We start from the raw sequence: 9347 nt of genomic DNA, 5'->3' as shown, positions 1-9347 counted from the left end.
TTTTCTTTTATCATGTCACTAAACAGAATAGGCAATCACTAAAAAAGAATAGGAAGCCACTGTTCTTTCACAGAAAATGCAGCAAATTCACAAAGTATTTTAGGCTTTCAATGTCCTTTGGCTTCTGTTATTTCTATGAAAAGCCAGCAGTAAATTATATTGTTGTTCCCTGTGTAGAATGTAACATTTTTTTTTGCTCTCTTAAAAATGATTTCTTGGGACTTCCCTGGAAGTCCAGTGGTTAAGACACCATGCTTCCACTGCAGGGTTTTGATTCCTGGTCGGGGAACTAAGATCCCACATGCCACAGGGCATGGCCAAAAAATAGAAAAAAAATGATTTCTTTACTTCTAGCTTTTGGCAGTTTGATCATGAGGTGTTTTCTTTTTGTTCTTTGGATTAAATTATTTCTATCATTCTATGAAATTCAGCAATTCTTTCTTCTCACATCCCAAATAAACTCATGCCATGAATTTTTCATTTCAGTTAGTACAGTTTTAAGGTCTAGAATTTCCATTTGCTTCTTTTTTCCATTTCTCTGTTGAGATTCTTTGTTTATTTGTTGTTGGCATAGTTTCCTCAAATATTTTGAATATATATATTTTTTAACATCTTTATTGGAGTATAATTGCTTTACAATGGTATGTTAGTTTCTGCTGTATAACAAAGTGAATCAGCTATACATATATCCCCATATCGCCTCCTTCTTGTGTCTTCCTCCCACCCTCCCTATCCCACCCCCTAGGTGGTCAGAAAGCACCGAGCTGATCTCCCTGTGCTATGTGGCTGCTTCCCACTAGCTATCTATCTAGTTTACTGCTTTGAAGACTTCGTCTGCTAGGTGTAAGTCTGAGCTGACTCAGAGTCAGTTTCTATTGAATGATTTCCCTCCTTCCTTCCCTCCCTGGGTATGGAAAATACTTTACGTTTTCTTTGCCTGTCTAATAATTCTTTATTTAAAACCAGACATTGTAGGCAATATGTTGCAGCAATTCTGGATTCTGTTTTGCTCTTCTGAGGGCTCTTATCTTTAGCAGACAAGTAACTTGCCTGGATTCAACCTGAAAATCTATCTCACTTTCAATGGACAGCCACTGAAATCTCTGCTCATTTTTTTTAAGGGGGTGGGGTCTGATTCTTAGGGGTTTCCCCTTCACCTGCATGGTTTTATAGTCACACAATGATTTAGGCAGAGATTATGCTCAGACACTTCAAGCCAGTAAGTCTTCCGCTCTCCGCTGCCTAAGCTATGTGTGGACTGAGGCATGTTCTCAAAAGTGCAGTAAAGTCACACATCTCCCAGGCTTTCGATTTTTGCTAGACCTCCTGTGGTTCCCATGTGCCTGCACTGTCTAGCAGTCAACCAGCAATGTGTGGAGAGACTTCCGTCTGTGCTCTTCCTTGGCTCTCTCACTTCCAAAATCTCACCCTTAAATTTCTAGCTGCTCTGTCAACTCCCTGAATCAAATCTGTCAAGTCCAGCTGGTAAAGTTGTAAGTTTTCCTCACCCAAGTTGGGTGAGATGGAAATGCCTCCAGACTAGAAGGCCACAGACTCACCACTCTTACCCAATGTTGTAACAATTTTCATGGGTAAATTCTTCTCAAGTTGTTGCCTATCTTTTGTCTCTTTCCAGTGACCTGAAATGATTGTCTTTAATAATTTTGTCAGTTTTGTACTTATTTTCTGCAGAGGGAAGTCACTTGATTTTCTTTCACCACCATTACCAGAAATAGCCCCTAGATTTTATCTTTTTTTTTTTTTTTTTTTGCGGTACGCGAGCCTCTCACTGTTGTGGCCTCTCCCGTTGCGGAGCACAGGCTCCGGATGCGCAGGCTCAGCAGCCATGGCTCACGGGCCCAGCCGCTCTGCGGCATGTGGGATCCTCCCGGACCGGGGCACGAACCCGTGTCCCCTGCATCGGCAGGCGGACTCTCAACCACTGCGCCACCAGGGAAGCCCTAGATTTTATCTTAAATGGAACAGGAAGTTACTGAAAGAATTCAATCTACAAAGTGACATGAGTCAGCTTTGTATTCTTAAGTGCGCACTCTGACTGCTGTGTGGAAAATCAATTGGTGGGAGAGAGTTCCAGTCACGATGAGTTCCAGGGACAGGTCACAAGAAACACAACGCATTTAGCTAAAACAATGAAAGCGATTTGTTGTCACATAACTAAAAAGTCCAGAGGTACGACAGTGCAGCTGGGGCCAAATATTCATGATGTCTTCAGAAGCAGTTGTTTCTCTGGGATGCCCCTGGGTCTGTCTCAAGCCCTCAGGGTAGTGAGGTGTGTGTCAGGAGCCTACAGGCTCATGTATCGTCATTTATTTCCAAGCAGAGGGATCTTCTCTTTCTTCAACCATTGAGCAAGAACCCTGGGCTTCTCTCTGGTTGGGTCAATATGCTCAGTCTTAGACTAATCGCCATAACCAAAGAATTCAACGTGCAGATGGCTTTGATTGATCAGAATCAATCCCACCCAGTTCCCACATAGCTGGGAATTTCTGGATCCCATTAGTAAGGGTAGAGGGCTAAGTGGAGGCTGAGGAAGCTCCAGGGTACCAGAGTGGAGAAGCCCTGATTCCATTCTTCATTACCAGAGGTATTAGTCAGCTTGGGCGGCCATAACAAAATACCACAGACTGGGGGCTTAAACAATAAAAAAAAATATTTTCTCACACTTCTGGAAGCTGGAAGTCCAAGACCAAGGCATCAGCAGGGTGAGTTTCTGGTGAAGCCTCTCTCCTTGGCTTGTAGACGGCCACCTTCTCCCTGTGTCCTTACATGGCCTTTCTCTGTGCACGTGCATAGAGAAGGAGAGAGCTCTGGTGTCTCTTCCTCTTCTTAAGAGGACCCCAGTCTTTGTGGATTAGAGCCCACCCTTATGACCTCACTTACCTTAACTATCCTTAGAAGCCCAGTCTTCAGATACAGTCACATTGGGCGTTAGGGCTTCAATGTATGAATTAGGGGGTGAGTGGGGGGGACATCACTCTAACATCAGACAAGAAGCAAGGCTTTGGACCACCACTGCTCTCCTCCATCCTGGCCAACACAGCTGCAGAAGATCAGTAATGAGACCACACTCTAGCCCAGAGGCTTTGCAGTAGACTCCCAGGCCAGCCTGGTAGGGAAAGGAGGAAGGGAGAGTCACAAAACCCAGCGATTCTAGTAAATATTCCACTCAGTTAAGACTGAAGACTTGGGAAAATAAATCTTTCTTTGGTAATGAAGGGATTAAGATAGTAGTTGCCGTCTGTGACGCAAATGCAGTGGCCGTATCCCAAGAACTGTACGTTCAAGCTCCAAACCATCCGTAAGTCAGGGGGAGAAATGGTAAATGAAAATGAAAAACAAAACCTTATCTTAAAAAATAACTCATTTTTTAACCCACGTAAGAAGTTATAAATATAATTGGATTTACTCACTTGCAATGCGTCACTGGAGTGGCAGCCTGAGGACTGCTCTCCACACCGTGGAAATGTGTATCCTCAGCAGCCTCCAGTCTCCCTCTCTGCACTTTCTTTCCATTCCTCCCCAAGGGCTGAGTACAGAATTATCCTTCCCTGACTATCTATAACTCCTTTTGCAGGCCTGCCCTGCAGGGCAATTGTTCTCCCTCATTGCTATGGGCTAATTTTTGTGTCCCCCTCCCCCAAATTCACATATTGAAGCCCTAGTCCCCCGTGTGACGGTGTCTGAAAACGGGGCCTTTAAGAGGTAATTAGGGGACTTCCCTGGTGGTGCAGTTTTTAGGAGTCTTCCTGCCAATGCAGGGGACACGGGTTTCAGCCCTGGTCCAGGAAGACCCCACATGCCATGGAGCAACTAAGCCCATGTGCCATAACTACTGAGCCTGCGCTCTAGAGCCTGAGAGCCGCAACTACTGAGCCCACGTGCCACAACTACTGAAGCCCATGCGCCTAGAGCCCGCGCTCTGCAACAAGGGAAGCCACTGCAATGAGAAGCCCGCGCACCACAACGAAGAGTAGCCCCCGCTCGCTGCAACTACAGCAAGCTTGCGCGCAGCAACAAAGACCCAATGCAGCCAAAAATAAATAAATAAATAAATTTATTGTTTAAAAAAGAGGTAATTAGGTCATGAGAGTGGAACCCTCGTGATAGGATTAGCGCACTTATAAGAAGATACACAAGAGCTTGCTTCCTCCCTCTCTCTCTCTCTCTCCCTCTCTCTCTGCCGTATGAATATCCAAGGAGAAGACAGCTGTCTGCAAGCCAGAAAAAGAGTCTCATCATTAACCTGGCCAACTAGCATCTTGATCTCGGATTTCCCAGCCTCCAGAACTTTAGGTACATTTCTGATTTTTAAATCAGTCAGTCTGTGGTCATCTGTCGTGCAGCCTGAGCTAAGACACTCAACACAGTTCCTCCTGTCCCACACAGCCCCAGTCCTCAGGGCACAGGACTGTCACCCTGCCAGCCGTCCACCTAACAGGAGCCTGTTTGGCTGGACACCTCTAAACCCAGTGGAGTCCATTCTCATTATTCATGTTAGTAGTAAACTTGCCATAAACACTGGATAAGTGAGTGCTGAGCCATTGCCCAGGGGAGATGTAAACCCATGGACGGTATGTATATACCAATCTCACACAGATCACAATCTGTGATCTTAAAAACAACTCATCCAGGCAGATCCTATTTTCTTTATTTTACAAAAGAGAAAACAAAGGAGGCTCAGAAGTGTTGAGTGAGTTGCCTGAGGCCATCCCACTAATGGGTTCCAGAGTTGGGATTCAACCCCATCCAGCTGGCCCCAGAGCCAGAGCTTCTCACTCTGCACTGCACTGTCTGCTCCCGGCTCCACCCTCTGGTCATCTCTGCATGATGCCGAGGCAAGGAGGCAGAGCATCACTTGGTTCAACCTCAGCTGGAAACATGTGCATCAGGCAACTCAAATTTTTTGTTGCTCTGCGCATGGCCACACAAAGGACCAAAAAAGTATTGGGAGTATTTGGGGCTTACAAATAAATTTTAGTGAATAGGCAATTTTGCAAATACGGAATCCGCAAATAATGAGGATTGGCTGTACTTTTCTGCTACTGTTAACATGTAATAGCCTAGACAAAAGTTAGCTTTGTGAGGAAAACGTCTGCATGTGGGGCTGTTCCTGTGTTTGCTTGTTCAGAACTGGGAATCTGGGGGTCAGATCCATGCATCCATCAGGTCAGTCCCTTAAGGGCCACAAACTCTGTGAGGACAGAAACTGTCTACCTTGCCCGTTGCTGCATCCCGAGCACCTGGAAGTAAGAACATGCTGAGTGGTGGACAGAGGGAGATGAATGACAAGGTTTGGAATTAGTGCTTTAACTTGGGTCTTTACGAAGATTAAACAAGATTTGCTGGGCGTGGGCTTCCCTGGTGGCGCAGTGGTTAAGAATCCGCCTGCCAATGCAGGGGGACATGGGTTTGAGCCCTGGTCTGGGAAGATCCCACATGCCGCGGAGCAACTAAGCCCATGTGCCACAACTACTGAAGCCCACGTGCCTAGAGCCTGTGCTCCACAGCGAGAGAAACCACTGCAATGAGAAGGCTGAGCACTGCAACAAAGAGTAGCCCCCGCTCACCGCAACTAGAGAAAGCCCGTGCGCAGCAACATAGACCCAACGCAAACAAAATTAAAAAAAAAAAAAAAAGAATAATATTAGAAAAAAAAAAAAAGATTTGCTGGGCATCCTGAACACACACACTGAAATGAGATCCAAACCAGACATGTTTAAGATTGAAACAGAGTGGGTCTTTTTTTATAAGTCATTGGTTTGGGTTTTTTTCCCCCTAGTTATAAAAGTAATTCATGTTCAATGTTAAAAAAAATTTAAGTAGAAAACAAAAAACTACCAAATCCCCACCAAACAAAAACAGTTCTAAAATTTAAGTAAATATTCTCCTTTCTGCCCACGGTTTCTTGCAGTTTGACTCAGGTGTGTTTTCCTCGTAGATCCCTGCACCCCGGCCTCCCTCCAGCACTCCCTGCTTCGTGCCTCAGAGAATGGATGACATGGCAGAGCTCAGAGAACAGGAGGCAGGCTGTGGCATCTTGAGTTCTAAAATGTGAAGTCGGGCTTCCCTGGTGGCGCAGTGGTTAAGAGTCCGCCTGCCGATGCAGGGGACACGGGTTCGTGCCCCGGTCCGGGAAGATCCCACATGCCGCGGAGTGGCTGGGCCCGTGAGCCATGGCCGCTGAGCCTGCGCGTCCGGAGCCTGTGCTCCGCAACGGGAGAGGCCACAACAGTGAGAGGCCCGCGTACCACAAAAATAAATAAATAAATAAATAAATAAATAAATAAAAATAAAATGTGAGGTCTTGGGACTTCCCTGGCCGTACAGTGGTTAGGACTCTTTGCTCCCACTGCAGGGGGCACGGGTTCAACTAAGATCCTGCAAGCCGCATGGCGCTGCCAGAATGAATAAACGTTTTTGTTTTTTAAAGTGAGGTCTTGGCCTAAAGAGAGAGATGGCATTATAAGATCAGCCCGAGCGGGTCCTTCCTGGGCCCAGAGATGAGATCACAGGGGATCTGTATGCGGAGGGGCAGACAATGAGCGTGGATGTCACTGGGGTCCCTGTGTGCACCTGACTTCCAAAGCCAGGGCCGCAGGGCAGAGGGAGCCTTCCCTAGGTAGGTTCCAGCCCAGCTCTCAAACCCAGAATCGGTACCAGACACGCTTACAAGTGACCTCCAAAAGGAACAGCGTGGGCCCCCCAACGTGGAGCAGAAGGAATTCCCCTCTGTGGTGTCCGGAAGCCACCCTGAAACAGCCCTCCTGGTCCCCGGATGCCCCAGCAGGTGGGGCAGTTTCAACCCAGTGTGACGCCTTCCCGAGGCCTCCATGTGGAGACACACCCCAGGGAAGGGGCCACCTCTGAACTGATGGACGTTCAGGTCCTGTTGCTGGTGGAATGTGGGTCTAAAAGAGAAATTCAAGTCCAGTTGCAGAAAAGTAAAGCACTTGTATAACCACTAGGGTTTGGGCAGAGATTCGCACCCACTGCTCACATATATGTTGACCCTTGCGCAACTTGGGGGTTATGGGTTACCTTGCATCCCCCATGTAACTGAAAATCCCAATACTGGTCTCTCATCCTCAGAAACTAAGGAATTGATAAATGCCTCACCCGAAGGCATGAAGCAGAAGCAGTCTGGATAGAATCAAACCCTAGCTCTTTTTTTTTTTAAATTGTGCTATGACCATTAAAAGGCTGAGGATCGGGCTTCCCTGGTGGAGCAGTGATTGAGAGTCCGCCTGCCGGTGCAGGGGACGCGGGTTCATGCCCCAGTCCGGGAAGATCCCACATGCCGCGGAGCGGCTGGGCCCATGAGCCATGGCCGCTGAGCCTGCGCACCTGGAGCCTGTGCTCCGCAACGGGAGAGGCCACAGCAGTGAGAGGCCCGCGTACCGCAAAAAAAAAAAAAAAAAAAAAGGCTGAGGATCATATTTTTAGTGCCCAGATTTTTAATTTTTTTTTCAAAAAGACACATGCACCGCAATGTTCATAGCAGCATTATTTACAACAGCCAAGATATGGAAGCAACCTAAGTGTCCATCAACAGATGAGTGGATAAAGAAGATGTGATAGATAGATATGTGTATATATAGATTATATATATATATATATATATATATATATATATAAGTGCAATCCCACTCCTGGGCATACATCTGGAGGAAACTCTTATACACACACACACACACACACACACCATATACAATGGAATATTACTCAGCCATAAAAAAGAATGAAATTCTGCCATTTGCAACAACATGGATGGACCTGGAAGGTATTATGCTTAGTGAAATAAGTCAGATAGAGAAAGATAAATACTGTATGTTATCATTTATATGTGGAATCTAAAAAATAAAGCAAACAAATGAATATAACAAAATAGAAACAGACTCACAGATATAGAGAACAAACTAGTGGTTACCAGTGGGGAGAGGGAAGTGGGGGGCAAGAGAGGGGCAGGGGAGTAAGAGGTACAAACTACTATGTATAAAATAAATAAGCTACAAGGGTATATGGTACAGCACAGGGAATATAGCCAATATTTTATAATGACTTTAAATGTAGTATAATCTATATAAATTTTGAATCACTATGTTGTGTACCTGAAACTAATATAATATTGTAAATCAACTATGCTTCAATTAAAAATTAAAAGAAAAAACACATAAAATAAATAAGCCATGAGGATGTTATACACAGCATAAGGAATATTGTGAATAATACTGTAATAATTTTCTGTGGGGACAGAAGGTTACTAGACTTATCGTGATCATTTCACAGTGTATGCAAATGTCAAATCACTATGTAGTATACCTGAAACTAACAAAATATTGTATAGTAACTATATTTCAATAAAAACCCTAGTTCTTTTTATTCCACACCTTGTGATCTCTGATGAACAGACTTTTCCCCACACTTAAAGATCTGTAAATTAAAATACATTTTAATTTAAAATATATTTATTGAAAATATCTGTGTATAAGTGGACCCATGCAGTACACACACATGCATGTGACCTTCTTCCTTTTCAAAGCTGCCCTGCACTTACAAAGTGTGTTCCGATATTTCTATTCTCACGCTTGCACTTTCACAGACATCTCTGCTCCCGCCCATGAGTTCTCCAAAATCCTCCCAGAGCATCCTGCCCTCACCCTCCAAGGTCTTCCCTCGCAGTGAGGTCCACACAGACAGCCCCGTTTCTAGGTAGACAGTCATACATGCCCTAGGGCTCTGCAAACATCCAAGAGCAGAACAGATGGCTTTCAGCTGAGCAGCTGGGGGCTGCTTTTGGAAAAGGCAGCATGTAGTTGAGTTTTGAAGAAAGGGGGTGATAAGGTGAGAAAGATAAGGTAGATCTAGACCGTTCAGGAGCCTGAAAGGGGACCAGATATTTGGAGTGTATCTTATAAACAAAGGGCTCCCACAGAAAAAAGAACCTTCATACACTGTTGGTGGGAATGTAAACCAGTGCAGCCACTATGGAGAACAGCATGGAGGTTCCTTTAAAAACTAAATATAGGGGGCTTCCCTGGTGGCGCAGTGGTTGAGAGTCCGCCTGCTGATGCAGGGAACAGGGGTTCGTGCCCCGGTCTGGGAGGATCCCACATGCCGCGGAGCGGCTGGGCCTGTGAGCCATGGCCGCTGAGCCTGCACGTCCGGAGCCTGTGCTCCGCAGCGGGAGAGGCCGCAGTGGTGAGAGGCCCGCGTACCACAAAAAAAAAAAAAAAAAAAAAAAAAAAAAAACTAAATATAGGGCTACCGTATGATCCTGCAATCCCACTCCTGGGCGTATATCCGGAGAAAACTCTAATTTGAAAAGA

Source organism: Delphinus delphis, chromosome 4 (genome assembly GCF_949987515.2).
Source record: "Delphinus delphis chromosome 4, mDelDel1.2, whole genome shotgun sequence".
NCBI classification, from domain to species: domain Eukaryota; kingdom Metazoa; phylum Chordata; class Mammalia; order Artiodactyla; family Delphinidae; genus Delphinus; species Delphinus delphis.
This window is presented reverse-complemented; position numbering follows the sequence as displayed.